Genomic DNA, 16441 nt, shown 5'->3' with positions numbered 1-16441 from the left:
AACAATTTTCTTGGCCAAGCAAAAGAGACATAGAGTACGGCTGCAGTGAGTCAGAAATTGGCTGCCTCAGCATCCATCCATAAGACACCGTGGTGCCACAGCACGGGACAGACACACAAAGCAGTGAGGAGAGACTCATGATCCAGCAGCTTTACACTGGCATCATTTAAGTCTTATCAGCAAGATATTCTGAAGGGGTGAACTGGAGGTAAAATCACAGTAACTGCCAAAAGCTTTCATCACTCTTGGCACAAGCAGCCCCTAAGATATGTTAAACATAAAGTTTCTTTTCAGAGAATGAGTCAAAGGGAACCCTTACCTCAGACTTTCCTTTCTTTTCTAGAGGCTCTGACTCCTCAGGACGCCCTCCTTCCTCCCCAGTGAGCTCCTCCAGGGTGACAGCCGACAGCCTTCTTCTGGTTACTGTAGTGATGGGACAGGAAAATATCTGGATGTCTGCTATAAGGCAGGCAGCAAATTATAAATGGGTTATGTATTTGAGAAAGCAGAACTATGAAAAGGAGAGCAGTGGTTTTTGTTTGTTTGTTTTAGAGGTTTTTGCCTTAGGACTCATGCACTCACCAGACAGAGAGAAAGACAGAGACAGTGAGAGGGGAAAGTGAAAAATTACCCCTCAGTGAGGATGGCCATGCTACAATTCTTTCTCCTCCACTCTCTTCTTGGGATCTTGGGAACACATTTACATGTTCCTGGCATGATTTTCAAGCCACCAGATCTGGGACTTGAACCAGGGTCAGCCATGTGGGAGTCCAGCAATGGAACCGCTACAAAATCTGTTGGTCCCAAGCAGTGGTATTTACATAGAAGGCAGAAGACAATTCCACCACATGCATCCAAGTATGACAAACAAAAGGTATATAAACATCTCAGCTTTGCAGGAGTCCATTTTCCTACCCCAGTTGCAACACAGATATGAGGTTTTATAAAAGAAAAATGATTAAACGTACAAGATATTTGGGGATGAAGACAAGTTATAAAGTAAAAACAAATCATTAATCCAATTTCTTTAATCAAAAAGGGAAAGAGATCATATGTTTATAATGAAGCCTGCCCTTAGATCTAAAGAGTTAATGGGACTTTAGAGATTACTTACTAGTACTTATCCTGAAGTGAAAAATCACATCTTGTGGACATTTTTCAAAATCATGCCTGGCCTCACCTCAGACCTGCTGAGGCAATGTCTGAAAGTGAGACCTGGAGACTTGCTAAGTTCAGGCTACTAGCAGTCTCACTCTCCTGGATATTTCCTTTGCAGAAAAGCCACCTCTTCCAGTGACTCGTGGGTCTGAGGACTTTGGTGTTTGAAGACCACCATCCTGGGCTAGCAGAAATCTGGCTCCAGTCTTTCAAGTGACTGACAATACCTAGAGGGACTGTTTCCCACCCTGGTGGACCAGTTAAATTGCTACTTCCAAACACACATAGCACTGGAACCAGTGATGTGTCTTTATTTGATCTCCAACTGTCATGCAAAGACGTCACGAGCACTCCTTTCTATTGCCTCATGATACAAACTTAAAATGGGACAAATTGGGAGAAAATTGGAAGTAGAGAAGTAGGAGTGCCTACGATGACCTGAGCCTTCATTACCGACAATTTAGACCAGGCAGACATGGACCGCATGTACCCACAGAAGGGTGAGACTCTGCTCCACAATACTCCACTTAGTTGTGGAGAAGGGCTGTGAACATCCACACAATTCAAAGAATTAGTTGAAATGTCAGCCTAGTCTTTCCTTGAACTAACTCAGGTTGGTTGAACTACAAATGAGAGGGGATAAAGGACCTTGGGGCCCACCTGGGTTGGTCTACCGCTGACTTTCAACAAAGTCACTTCTCTCTCTGTGTTTTATGTGTACATAATCCTTAGAATGACATGTAGGTCTCAAGGCTACACAATCTGTGACCACCCTATTCTTCTAAGGTAATGTGTGCTGATGTGGACTTTAAATTCACAGTCAGGTGAAGCTGGGATTTTACCTGGGGCTTTTTGATGTCCAGAGTCATATTCTGGTCACTAATCTAACCTGCTGGCTCCCAGCAGGTTACTTGTCCTCAGCTATTACAGTAAACTGGGGAAAATAGGCATAATATTTTTACTTCCCTGGGTGTTGCCTGCTGTTGAATGTACCTTGAAGTCAGGCCAACAACTAAGGAAAATCTGCCCACCTGCCAATGGCAAGATGGTGAAGTAAGACCTAAGTAAAGTTGCAATGAGGTGGAATGAGCAGGAAAGGGTAACAGCAGACATAGCTTTGGGACTTTAGTTTCTAGTGTATATGATGAAAATCCCTTCAGAGGTAAGGGATACGAGGGGTACCCATTAACTGCTCAGTTCAGATTTCCACAGGTGGATATTCCTTTTCTCTTTTGGCCTCAGGCTTTGCCTCTGAGGGGTGTTAATGAGATACAGTTTTACAATGTGGGGTAGGGAAGAAATGTGGGGCCCAGAAAGGAGGGAGGAGTTGGATAAATCAGTCACTAAAACCATCTGGCTGAAGAAGCATACTTAAGAAAAGCTGGGACAGGATGTTAGTTAGAAGTGGAGAAAAAATACAGGAAAAGGAAATGAGAAAGAAAGACATAGGAAAAGATAAACACTGTCAGGCTAAGAGCCTACTTTCCCCTCACAGAAACAATATACAAAATTAAATATAACTTGGGACCAGCAGTTAGCGTAATGGCTATGTCGCTGGACTCCTATATAGTCAACTGTGGTTCAAGTCCCAGACCCGGTGGCTTAAACTCACGCCGGGCACATGTGCGTGCGTGCCCAGGTCCTGAGAGGAGAATGGAGGAGAAGGGATTGCAACATGGCCATCTCCCCAGGGGGTGATTTTTCGCTTTCTGTCTCTCTGTCTCTCTCTGTCTTTCTGGTCAGCACATGCACCCTATAGTGAAAACCTCTCCAAAAATAATAATAATAATAATAGGTACAGAAATTATGGTATTCAATAATCAAATACCAGCAAGTATGAAATACTGTGAACTACTGTCAGCTCTCTTTTTCTAGAAGACTGTTCTGCTCCCACATTTATAAATTATTTACTGCAAGTGGTTACAGAAGAACTTTCTGTAACCAGAGTCAAAAATTATGCCCTCTCCCCTACTTCTCCAAGGTGTCCTGCATGATGGTCAAATTTTGGAAATTAGCTTTCTGAAACATCTTCCTGTAGTCTCTTCTCCCTGCCTTTACTCTTTAGTTTCTTTTCTTTTTTTTTTTTTTTTTGAGAGATTTTCGCTATAGGGCGTGTGCGCTCACCAGACAGAGAGAAAGGGACATTAGAGAAAGAAAGCGAGAAATCACCCCCCAGGGAGGATGGTCACGCCACAATCCCTTCTCCTCCATTCTCCTCTCGGGATCTTGGGCACGCACGCACATGTACCCGGCGTGAGTTTTAAGCCAACGGGTCCGGGACGCGAACCGTGGTCGACTATGTGGGAATCCAGCGACATAGCCATTATGCCAACTGCTGGTTCCCCCTACTCTTTAGTTTCTGTATTAAATCTTGGCTGAGAGTCATTTACATGTTGAGATAGGCTGATTACATTTTGGCAGATTGAAATTCCAACTTCAATCAGATTGGCATTTAAATCTTGGTTATCATTCCTTGGGGAATAAAAGATTTTTCCCTCCATTAAAGAATTGCAGGCCCAGCCACTGTGGCATAAGCAGGAGGGCCCCACTACATGGTGGCTGAGGCCACATGGGAGGCCCAGGTTCAGTTCCCAATACAACCTGATCAGGCCTAGTGCTTGCCTGTGGTCCTAGGCTGGGGCCTGAAGGAACATGATGTGATGGGGGAGATCCTATCCAAAATACGCCCCCAGCTCCTTTCCATGTATACTATCTTGCTCTTATTAAAAGATAAGTCACAAATATAGAGCAGTCATAAGCACAACATAAAAAAAAAAATTTCACTCCTTGTTTAGACATGATAATTCAATTCTTTTCATGGTCCATAATAGTTGAATAAATGTATGTTACTCACTAATGTGTGTGGTGTATGTGTGTATATGTATACATAATACACACACATACATCTTTTGTTTTCTGTGGAACTTTCTTCAGCAGATTTAGAGAATAGCAGTGAACTTTACAGAGTGTACTTATTAAAAATGGGACTAGCAGATGGCGTAATGGTTACATCGCTGGACTCCCACATAGTCGACTGCTGTTCAAATCCTGAATCCAGTGGCTTTAAACTCACGCCAGACATGCGTACATATATGCCCAAAATCCTGAGAGGAGAATGGAAGAAAGGGATTGTGGCATGGTCATCACCCAGGGGTAATTCTTGCTTTCTATCTGTCTCTCCAGCAAGCCCATGTGCCATATGGCAAAAATCTCTCTCTAAAAATAAAAATTATATATGCGGGTTAAAAAGTTGAATACAGGGTAGACAGCAATCAGGATAAAGAGTGCATAAAGAGAAAAGATAAATTGCTTTGGACAAGACACATCATGGTTATAGTTGAGAGTAATTCTCTGAGCCTCTAGAACCTCATCTCTAAATAAGAGACTATTGGCCATAAGAACATGCCTCCTAGATTTCTACGGCAGAGATCAGAGTTGACTTAGGGCCTCAGCTGCTTGTTCTGTGATCCTTTGAGGTCATGCTTTCCACAGGCTGCTGTCAGCCAATGACTGGGAAATACGAAAGCCAGGCCTATTCCAGGTTCCTCTAATAGGTTACAGGCTTGAGGACTTCCCAACAGCCTAGCCTAACTTATTTATTTATTTTGAGAGAGAGAGAGAGAGATTTTTGTTATAGGGTACGTATGCTCATCAGAGAGCCAGAGACAGAAAGTGAGAAATCATCTCCCAGGGAGATGGCCACACTGCAATCCCTTCTTCTCTGTTCCCCTCTTGGAATTTTGGGCACACATGCACACATGCTTGGCATGAGTTTCAAGCCTCTGGGTCTGGGACTCAAACTGAGGTTGGCCATGTAACAGTCCAGCAACATAACCATTTCACCATCTGCTGCATTTTTTAATTTGCTGCAGACCATGTATGCTTGCTGGGGGCAGGGGGTGGGGAAGGAGAGGGAGGGAGGGAGGGAGGGAGAGAGAGAGAGAGAGAGAGAGAGAGAGAGTGAGAGACAACTCCCTAGGGGGATGGCCACACTCCAGTCTCCTCTCAGATTTTGGGAACGCATGCACAAGCACCTGGTGCATTTTTGAAGCTATTGGGTCTAGAATTGAATCGCACAATCGACCAAGAAAGATTAATCTGTTTAGCCACTATGCCACCAGTTGGCCCTGGAAAATCTTTATAGAAAGATCTATTTTTTTTTTTTTTTTGAGAGAGAGATTTTTGCTATAGGGAGTGTGCACTTGATGGAGAGCCAGAGAGCCAGAAAGTGAGAAATCACCTCTCCTCTCAGGGAAGATGACCACACTGCAATCTCCTCACTTCTACTCTCCTTTTGGGATTTTGGGCACACATGCACACGTGCCCAGCATGAGTTTCAAGCCACTGGGTCCGGGATTCGAACCTTGTCTGAGTATGTGGGAGTCCAGCAAAGTAACCATTACACCATCCACTGGTCCCATAGAAAGCTCTTTATAGAACTTGGGAGCAGCGGATGGTGTAATGGCTACATTGCTGGACTCCCATGTAGTCGACTGTGGTTTGAGTCTTGGATCCAATGGCTTAAACTAATGCCGGGTGCATGTTCATGCATGCCCACAATCATGAGGGGAGAATAGAGGAGAAGGAACTGTGGTGTGGCCATACGCCCTGGAGGGTGATTTCTGGCTTTCTGTCTCTCTGTCTCTCTCTATCTTTCTGATGAGCGCATGTGCCCTATAGCAAAAATCTCTCCACAAAAAGAAAAGAAAGATCTTTATAGAACTCAACCATGATCCCAACCATAAACCTAAGTCAGAAGACACTCTTGTCCTTATCTTCTATCTGCCCTTCTGTTTTTCAGGCTCAATCTGAACTACTTTCAGAATAAATTTTTAGAATTATAAAATTAAGGGATATATTGAGATAAACTTTAAGCACTGGTTATCCATTGTAGATACAAATTATGTTCTCTTAGGAATTTTAAGATAAAATGTAATGACTCTAGGCTTACTGAAAAAGAACAGAGTATAAAAATGGAGGACAGTGGGGAGCATCTGTATTTTTTAATGCACCATCCATAACTCTGCTATGAAACCAGCATTATAAACTATGGCTTAGATTTAATCAATTGTCTAATTTTACTCAGTATAACATGGTGCTCTAGAAAAGGGGGTTCTGGAGACAACCAATCTGGAATCAATCCCCAACTCTGCCCCTTTACTAGCTTCATGAACATCAGTAAATTACTTCAACTCTCTACGTCATTCATTTAATTTTGAATTTATAGTGAATGAGTGCTAGTCTTTGTTCAAAAGGTACACCAGTGAACAGAGCAAATGGAAATCTTGCCCTTACGTCACTTATATCTTAGAACAAAGAGACTGATAAAATAACAACAGCCACTCTACAAAAACATAATAAATGAGAAAAACATACATTACTAACAGAAGGTGATAAGATAATAGGGGCAGACGGTGTTAAAGGTAGGTAGTACTGAGAGGGTATGCATGTGATGGATCTTTCACCCTCATAGAGGTGTTGTGAAGATCAAAATTTTACCTGTAAGGTGCTTGGAACAGCGCTGGTACATAATGTTCAAAAGGCACTTGTGGCTATTGCCTCAGTCTACTCACGAGGAAAGAGATATCTAGAGAAAACTGCCCAGGTAATCCTAACAGTTCAGAGATGAATCAAACTCAGAACTTTACCCTGGACTCTCTCCTCAACCTATTCCTGGAAGAATTTCAGTGTGAAGTTAGAACACAGATGTCAAGAGAATGGAACCAGAGCCCACCTCTTGATACAGATTCTGTACCTGAATATATACATACACTCAGATGTGTGATGTCATACACATCAGAAACAAATATTGTGAACTAGAACTTTCCATAGTTCCCCCTGATGACCTGGAGAAGATAAAGAACTAAAGAAAATCCCCTTGCTTGTAGTTCCAGCCAACTTCGTAAGTATTTGTATAAAATAATGGTTGTAAAGGGCTGGCAGGTAGCGTGGTGGTTATGGGTACTAATTTCCACATGGCCGACCACAGTATGAGTCCCGGACCTGGCAGCTTGATTTCTCATTCTCTCTCTCTCTCTCTCTCCCTCACTCTGTCCTCTATGGTTACGTTAAAATAAATAAATATGGGGCTGGCAGGTGGCGTAGTGGTTAAGGGCACTGGACTCCCACATGGCCGACTATGGATCGAGTCCTGGACCTGGCAACTTGCTTTCTTGGTTTCCTTCTCTCTCTTTCTCTCTTGCTCTGTCCCTCTCTGGTCAAATTAAAATAAAATAAATGAGTAAATAAATAAAGTTAAATAAAATAATTCTTTAAAAAAATAGTTGTATGTGGGGCTATTTACTAGTGTTCCTTTACAGGTACACAATGGCTAAAAAAATGTAAAAAAAAAAAAACCTATAAAGGAAAATTTGGCACAACTGAATATAATAATAATTATTTGTTATTCAAAATTTTGTCAAGTAAAATAATACTATCTTGTGAATAAAGCAAATCTGATCATTTCTCTAAATATACTTGGGCTAAAGCATTATTTTAAAGTATTTCAGAATCAGATGGAACTTAAAAATCTTGTAGAAGACCAGAATTCAGGAAAACACTAACGACATTTTCTTGAGAAAATGTATCATTGGAATAACTTATCTGAGCCAAAGTCCTATGAGATGTATAATTTGTCTAACTCTTTATCAGAATGACTAATACTCATTTGGGTTACAAGATAATTATGAAGGTTAAAACCCGTATGATGAGACCAAGTTTAATTTTATTCCCATGACCCACAGGTCTAAAAAAAGAGAAAAAAAAGAGAGAGAGAGAAGAAAATAAATTAAGGATTAAATTCAAGGTCGAATAAAGGAAGGAGAACCAATCAATCTAAACATGTTGCAAATCATAATAGAAAGTATTCAAAAAGTAAATTTTGCTATTTATGGCCCTCCCTTACGATTACAGAGCAAAATCTTCTTTTATCATATCCTTGTTGTGAAAGCACATGGGCCAGAAAAGAAAAATTCAAAACAGTAAATCTTGGTTTATAATACAAGATTATATTGTCAGAAAAAAAACAGGAGAAAGGAAACTATCATAGCAGTGACTAAGAGCCTTGAAAAGAAAGATAAGTAATTGAAACTCAGTGTAAACAGCAACAAAAATTGCTATGTGCCTAGGAAGGTTGAAGCTTATGTATAATTCACTTCCCTAAGAATTTCTGATTCAGATTGTGATTAGCACAATTGTTTTGAACGTGAATCCTAAATCTCTTACTACAATTAAGATAATAGCCATGATAAATGACTAAATCACATGCATGTTCATGAACTTAAACCTAAAAGACTTAAAATTGGTCCTTTAAAAGAAAGTGGTAAATAAGTCATTTGATTAATTATGCATATAAATAAATGCTCCAAACTACAAGAAACCCTGTTGAAGACTGAGTTTTCAGATTGGGAAATAAAACAAAGGATCTATGTCTGGTTCTGCTGGTGATTCACTTTGAGACCTGAGTCACTCTGATTCGGTTTGCAATGAACTTATGTCTAAAGCATTTAAAGAAGTTCACATTTATGGGTGTTATGTAACCAATAACTATTACTAATTGACAAAAACATATATAGGCTCTAATAAATTTATCCAGTACTTCCTAAACCCAGTTACAAAGCATTATGATACTTTCTGCTTGTCTTTATTTCAAAATTGGATTTTAAAAGCACAATCTGTGAAGACTGCCATAGTAAAGCTGTATAAACATTGTGGCTTAAAATAACACAAACTTGATTTCTTTTTAAAAATTGGTTGCTATAGGGTATGTGCGCTCACCAGAATGAGACAAAGAAAGACAGAGAGAGAAAGTGCCTTGGCCTCATAGGCAAAGGGACATGGAACCCTGAGGGGAAGTTGATGGTGGAATGAGAAAGAACAGACAGACTGACAAGTAGAGAAAAGTGGGGATCGAGTGGACCAGGCTTCTCTAATGGAGAAAACCATGGCTCTCAGGTGTTCTCAGGTTTATTTCTTTTAGACAGCAATAAGGGAGGGAGAAGCTGAAGGGAAAGCCAGGTATTTTTCTATTGTCCTGGCTGTAGAGCATCTTGAGTTCTGTGGATCTTACAGCTCATGGTTCTAAACAAGTTTCCTCTGGCCTTCTCTGGCTAACACAACTTCCTTTAATTTACACAGCCTTGCAGTGTAACAACAGATTATGTATTTGTTAGAGTTTCTACTTGCCCTGCAGCATCAGCATGACCATATCTACTTTAAAGGTTACTAGTGCTTTGTCCAGATCTGACCACTCCCTACAAGAAAGTGAGAAACCACAGCCCAGTGGATATAGCCACACCACATTCCCTTCTCCTCTAGTCTCCTCTTGGGATTTTTGGCATACATGCACATGTGCCTGGTGTGTTTTTCAAGCCTCCAGGTCCAGGACTTGAACTGCACAGTTGGGCATGTGGGATCCAATGCCTTAAAAACTGAACCACCTGCTGGCCTCCAAACTTATATTTTCTCAATTCTGGAAGACAGAATTCAGAATTCAAAGTGTTGGCAGGGACATATCACTCTGAAACCTCCAGGAGGGGATCTTTCCCTGTCTTGACCAGTTTCTGGCAGGCTCAAGCATTTGGTGGCTTATGGCAGCATAACTCTAATATCCGTCTTCATCATCATGAGTCCTTTTCCCTGTGTGTCCCTGTCTTCACATAGCCATCTTCCCAAAAGGCCACCAGTTATATTGGATTAGTGACCTACCCTATACCACTGTGACTTCTCTCTGTCTCTCTTTTTATCTAATAAGAAGTTTTGTCACAGGGCACATGTGTTCACTAGAGTGTCACAAAGACAATGAGAGGGAAAGTGAGAAATCACCCCCTGGAGGTATGGTCATGCCACAATTCCTCCTCCTCTATCCTTCTCCTGGGATCTTGGGCATGCACACACACATCCCCAGTGTGATTTTCAAGCCATTGGGTCTGGAACCTGAAGCATAGTTTGCCATGTGGGAGTTGAGAGACATAACCACTATGCCACCTACTGGGCTCAGTGTAACCTTATCTTAACCAATTACATCTGTAACAACCTCATCACTAACTAAGGCTGGAAGTATGGGAAGAGGATAATTGGGGTACAAGACCCTGTTGAGAATATCTCTTTCTCTCTCTCTCTCCCAAGGGAAAAAAATAAAACTTAAAATACTTGTGTTGAAATAATTTCAAACTTACAGATAGGCTATAAGAACAGTATAAAAAACTAGATTTGGGTCAGCTCCTAATGGTTAGGAGAGCTGGATCTTACATAGCCAACCACACAGCTGGAATCCCAGCTGAAAAACATACTGAGCATGTGTGCGTGTGTGCTCAAAATTCTGACAGGATGGAGAATGGAGGAGAAGGGATTGCTAAAAAACCTTGCCCCACTGGAGGTTGCAGGATGCTTTTTCCCTCTTCAACTCTCTCTGCGTCTTTTTGGTGAGTGCATGTAGCCTCTGGCAAATGTATAACAAAAACACTTAGATTTAGCAATTATTACTCTTTGCTATATTTGCTTTATTCCCTTTCCCTCTCCTTATCTCTCTATACATACACACATACATATATGCATATCACATATATAATTTATATAGACATCTAAATAAGCATATAGATATGCATCTATATATATATGTGTGAATATACACACACATATATACACATACTCACATGTACATACACATATTATTCTTTCTGAACTAGTTGAGAGTAGGTTCATGCACTAATCTCCTTTTCTCTTAATAACTTAGTGTGTATTTATTTTTCAAGAATAAAAATATTGTTTTTATCATTCCTAATTAATTATAATAAAAATAAAAATATTTTTATAGGTATTAAATTTAGTAATTTAAGTAATAATACACTTATCTATGTCAATTTTGGCACTGCCCTAATAATGACCTTTATATTTTTGCAATTTTTTTTCTTATATAGGACTCAATCCAGAATCACATATGTCATTTTATTTTTTTTGTGTAATCTCCTTTAATCTGAAACAGTTTCTCAGTCTTTATTTTTCATGAAATTGATATTTCATGACATTTTCATGGGACATTTAAAAAGTGTTTAAAGCAAATAAGATGTTTAAAAACCTTTATTGCTAGAAAATAACTAAGGTCAATAACAAAGATATGGAAGGATAAGAGGGACCATAAAATGAGAGACAGAGAGGAGACATGGGAGATTAAACCATTTGAGGTGATGAAAGCCTATTGGGATGGGAGAGAAGAACACCTAGGTGGGAGACCTAGCAAGATTTTGTGTAGATTATGCACAAAAAGAAAAGAAAATGAAAGTCTGATTTTTACTTGGGTCATTTAGTGGGTGGCCATAAGGATTGCAGCCAAGTTTGCCTTTGTTTGGTTGTAGTTTGAAAGAGGATAACCAATTTGGGTTTTGAATGCTGAACGCTTCTGTGTATTATGCAGTTGGAAATAACAGATGGGGTTCATGTGAGATGTCTGGGATAGGAAAGGATTATCTAAAGAAAGATAAACCTAACATGCCCACCTTCTGCTTACCTTCATGTTTCTGAACTGAGCTCTGAACACAGCAGATATTTAGTAAAGACTAAATTGACAACAATCTCACAGCAGCTTACAGAAAAGACAAAGGGTGGCTGAGTTTCTGTCTATATGCAGTAAGGGCTGGAAAGATTCTGGGGATTTCTCTGCAGAATTGAAGGACACTTGAGTCTGCCAAGCAGGTTGGCTCCTTCCCTGCCGTTGGGACTCTATTCTATCAAACAGAAGTTAAATGAACACTGAGAGCATAGGCTGCTTCATATCAGGACTGTAGTGCTCCATCCAGAATTTCCAAATGCAAAAGCTCTGAAAGAGGGAAACATTTGTGTTTCTCTCATTTAGCAGCAAAACCTGGCTGGAAATTATGTGAAGCTTTTGATGATTAGTTATCCCATTCCCTGTGAATATTCATATTCATAGTTTCACTGCAATACTATCAATGTGCTTAATAACAAGTGATGCCTCAGGACAGTTGGGGGCGCTCCTTAATTTATGGTAAATGTACCCTTATTTATCTCCTTTCTAAACAGTGGAAATTCTGAATTCCAAACTCTTGTGAAGCTAAAGACTTCAGATAAGGAAATGTGGAAATGTATTTGAAAAGTGAGGTACTTTGCAATCTAGACTGGTGCCTATGAATGAACATTACATCCATAAAAATGTGAGTGGTGCAAAAGGATGCTTCCCTGACTTTGGCACCTCATATCTGAAACTACTGAGAATACATTCATTTGGCCTGTTCTGACCCAATATTACTCATTTCAGAATAGTTTGCTTTTTCTTGATTCTGTTGCTCAGCAGTTGTTACAGGACTGGCTCATCTTTCTGATCAGAAGTCCTCACTCTGTTTAAGGATATGGTTTCCGCTATTTTATCTATGGCCCTTCTGAACTATACTGCTATAAGAAAAGTCCTCACCAATCTGCTGCCCTCACCAAACCTCCCCCACACTTAGGGGACTTATCTGTATTCGTGCCCTGTTGTCCTACTCTGAATGCAGAGAGAGGAAGGGTAGGAAAAGGACCCAGACTAGCCAGCCACTCAACCGTCTATTTGATCATATGCTTGCTCATTCATTTGAGAAATGTATATTGACCATCTACAACATGCCAGATACTAGGCCAGGTATTTGAGACATAGTCATGAATAAGATATATTTGGTGACATCATGAGTTTATAACCTAGTAAACAAACAATTGACTAAAATTGCAGTAAGTGAGGCAAATAAGTATTTAACATGCAGAAGGTGTATTATAAGAAGGCAGTAGGACCCTAACTAGGTGTAGGTGTTCAAAGGAGGCTTCCTGAAGAAAGTAACTTCGGAGTTAAGAAAGAAGAGTAAAAGGTAGCCTGGTAAAGAGAATGAGGTCAGGGGAAAGGGTGTGGGTGGAGAGAATTTCAAGGAAAGCAAGGGCCCAAGGCCAGAAGGAGGTAGGTTTAAATGTGGAAGTGAAAGTAATTGTGGCAAGAGTGGAGGAAGAGAGCATGGGGGTGAGATAAAAGAACTTTGGACTTTATCCCAAGAACACTTATCATACATTGAAAGGTTTTGAGTGAAGATGTGACAAAAATCAGATGCTACTTATCCAATTTCTGTGCCTGTGAAATTGGAAAACTAAGAGTGGATGTGAAAAGAATCAACTAAAGAGAAAATTATTCTTTCCTCTTAAGATCCATCTACCCCTAATAGAAAAGACAACACAGAACATACCAAATAAACATGACCCTGAGTAGGTCTAGACCTTCACACTCCTGGATTAGTGAGACACACAACCTATTTGCACATAGGTAAGGCCATGAGATCCAGAGAGGCATGGCCATCTCTGAGCAGAAAACAGAACAAGACTCTCTCTAGTAGGTCCTCAGAGCTTTCACCCCTGAGGGGGAAGTCTGCTGGTATTGAGGTTGCCTAGTCTCTTCCTCTATGTGGCTGTCCTATACACACACTCACTCCAAAACCTTCCAGCTTGACTACTTCAGGAATCTAGCCACCCTTTTGCAACCAAAGAATGTTCTATCTCTCAGGATTTTTCTCCATAGTTTGTATCTGGGCAGTATCTGAATAAAAATCACAGTTGGGATGATTTCACCTTCAAGGTTGTAGTTCATAAATGCTGGGCACTCAAACTTTTAAGAAGAAATGGCCATGGAGTTCACATTAAAAATCATAATCATATGTTATCATCTATAAATGACTTCACTCATTTTGAGCAGAATTTATTCTGGCTTACTTCCATATTCCAAGATTTTTATGCTGCCTGCTGGCATTAGGAACACTGCTGGAATTCATTCTTAAGCATAACTTTTCCAGAACTGAAACTCTACACTAAAAAGCAGTGAAGAAAACTTGTTACCATTCATTTATTTTGGATTTAGATTCAAAGGGTGGGAGGAAGTGGGGGAGGACAATAGTTCTTTGACACTAGCACTAATAGTTAGAAGGCCATAAATCCCTCTGTTAAATTTCATGGCCTAAGGCAGAATAATCAGAAAGCAATTATGCAAAGAAAATCTTAAATAAGAGCAGAAAGAAGATAAATATATGTCATGAAGCACGTCAAGCCCTTGCCAAATACTGAGCATGGTCCCTCTGAATTCTAAAAATTCCGATCTCTTCACTACTGTGGAATTTTATCAACAAAGGAGATAAAATGCTATATTCAGAACCTAAAGTAACTTGATTATTTGAAGCTGAGTTTTAATTTTTTTCATTTTTGCATTTATATAAAAATAATATTCAAATATGGAAATAAGTACTGTACTCCTAAAGACTATTTCGTATTCTAAAAATAGTAATAATCGCCTAAAATGAACCGTAGTACTTGAAACTGACCATTCAAACATGACTCTATTACACTTCATTGTTTCTCTCATTATAGGGATTCCAAAGCACTATGGCAACCTCTGAAAGTACAAATTTAATACGTTAGGGCTGAGTAAAATCTCTTCCTGGAAGGTATGAAGGTCTGTCCACATCTTCCTAAGAAGAACTTTTATTGTTTCTGGACCAAAATTTATGAATAACTGCCCAATTAAAAAATGGTTTAAATAAAAGCAAATTATTAGCAGACAAGCAGTTTATTAAAATTCCCCAAATGATTTTTCCATCTTGCATATTATCCCTTGCCCAAATCAACCATTGCCAAACACCAGCAACCTCAGAAAAGAGTAAAATGTTTAAGTAACATTCTTTTAGACCACATTGATTCTATTTAACATATATTCAAGTATACTGTGGAACTATCCATTTTGACATTAATAATTGTTAAAATTGTTCAGGAAAGGTTATCATAGATCTCTTCAGTGACAAAAAAAAAAGCTGTGAATAGCTTGTTCACGTTTTAGAGATCCTACTTGGTAAAAAAAAATTTTTTTTTGAAGAGGTTTTTGCTATAGGGCACATGCGCTCACCAGACAGACAGAGAGAGACAGAGATAGAAAGTGAGAAATCACCCCCCCGGGGGATGGCCATGCCGCAATCTCTTCTCCTTCATTCTCCTCTCGGGATCTTGGCCACGCACGCACACGCGCCCAGCATGAGTTTAAGCCACGGGGTCCGGGACTCAAACCACGGTCGACTACGTGGGAGCACTATGGCAACCTCTGAAAGTACAAATTTAATACGTTAGGGCTGAGTAAAATCTCTTCCTGGAAGGTATGAAGGTCTGTCCACATCTTCCTAAGAAGAACTTTTATTGTTTCTGGACCAAAATTTATGAATAACTGCCCAATTAAAAAATGGTTTAAATAAAAGCAAATTATTAGCAGACAAGCAGTTTATTAAAATTCCCCAAATGATTTTTCCATCTTGCATATTATCCCTTGCCCAAATCAACCATTGCCAAACACCAGCAACCTCAGAAAAGAGTAAAATGTTTAAGTAACATTCTTTTAGACCACATTGATTCTATTTAACATATATTCAAGTATACTGTGGAACTATCCATTTTGACATTAATAATTGTTAAAATTGTTCAGGAAAGGTTATCATAGATCTCTTCAGTGACAAAAAAAAAAGCTGTGAATAGCTTGTTCACGTTTTAGAGATCCTACTTGGTAAAAAAAAATTTTTTTTTGAAGAGGTTTTTGCTATAGGGCACATGCGCTCACCAGACAGACAGAGAGAGACAGAGATAGAAAGTGAGAAATCACCCCCCCGGGGGATGGCCATGCCGCAATCTCTTCTCCTTCATTCTCCTCTCGGGATCTTGGCCACGCACGCACACGCGCCCAGCATGAGTTTAAGCCACGGGGTCCGGGACTCAAACCACGGTCGACTACGTGGGAGTCCAGCGACACAGCCATTACGCTAACTGCTGGTCCCTACTTGGTAAAAATTTAGTGCAGTGGAACTTTCCTTATCTTTGTCCCTTTATACCTATGGATACACCTAATTCATTTCTCTCTCTCTCTCTCTCTGTCTCTCTGACCTATGTATCTATCTCCCTTGTTTTGGGTTATGTCCTCTTTGCTAACAAGGTCATCCAACCCTGTCTTAATCTGTTTTTGTGCACTGTTAACAGAAATAGCCGAGATTTATAAATAAATAGGGGTTTGTTAACTCACTATCCTGATGACTGGAAAGTCTAAGGGCACAGGCCTGGTAATATGGTGGAAGAAGTATAGAGGATAGCAGGTGCATGCAGAGAGGGAGCAAGCTCTAGGCATCGCTCTCTCTCTCTCTTATATCAATAAGCTCTCATGAGAATTAACCCCTTTGCACAAGATCTAGAACACTCTGTGCCTTGAGAGATATCATTAATCTATTTACAAGAG

General features: G+C 40.0%; 1 long non-coding RNA gene across 1 annotated transcript in view; it reads right to left on the bottom strand.

Annotated features, from left to right (window-relative positions):
• Positions 1 to 333: 333 nt before the first annotated feature.
• LOC102488653 (uncharacterized) overlaps positions 334 to 16441 on the bottom strand; it is a 30322-nt gene continuing 14214 nt past the window's right edge. The window contains exon 3 of the long non-coding RNA XR_336916.1: positions 334 to 423. This is a non-coding gene — a long non-coding RNA (uncharacterized LOC102488653). The remainder of the gene's footprint in view (positions 424 to 16441) is intronic.

The sequence above is a fragment of the Tupaia chinensis genome, unplaced genomic scaffold (genome assembly GCF_000334495.1).
Source record: "Tupaia chinensis unplaced genomic scaffold, TupChi_1.0 Scaffold143787_1, whole genome shotgun sequence".
Lineage (NCBI taxonomy): Eukaryota > Metazoa > Chordata > Mammalia > Scandentia > Tupaiidae > Tupaia > Tupaia belangeri.
Note: the sequence above shows the minus strand (reverse complement) of the source record. Positions and strands in the feature narration are given on the sequence as shown.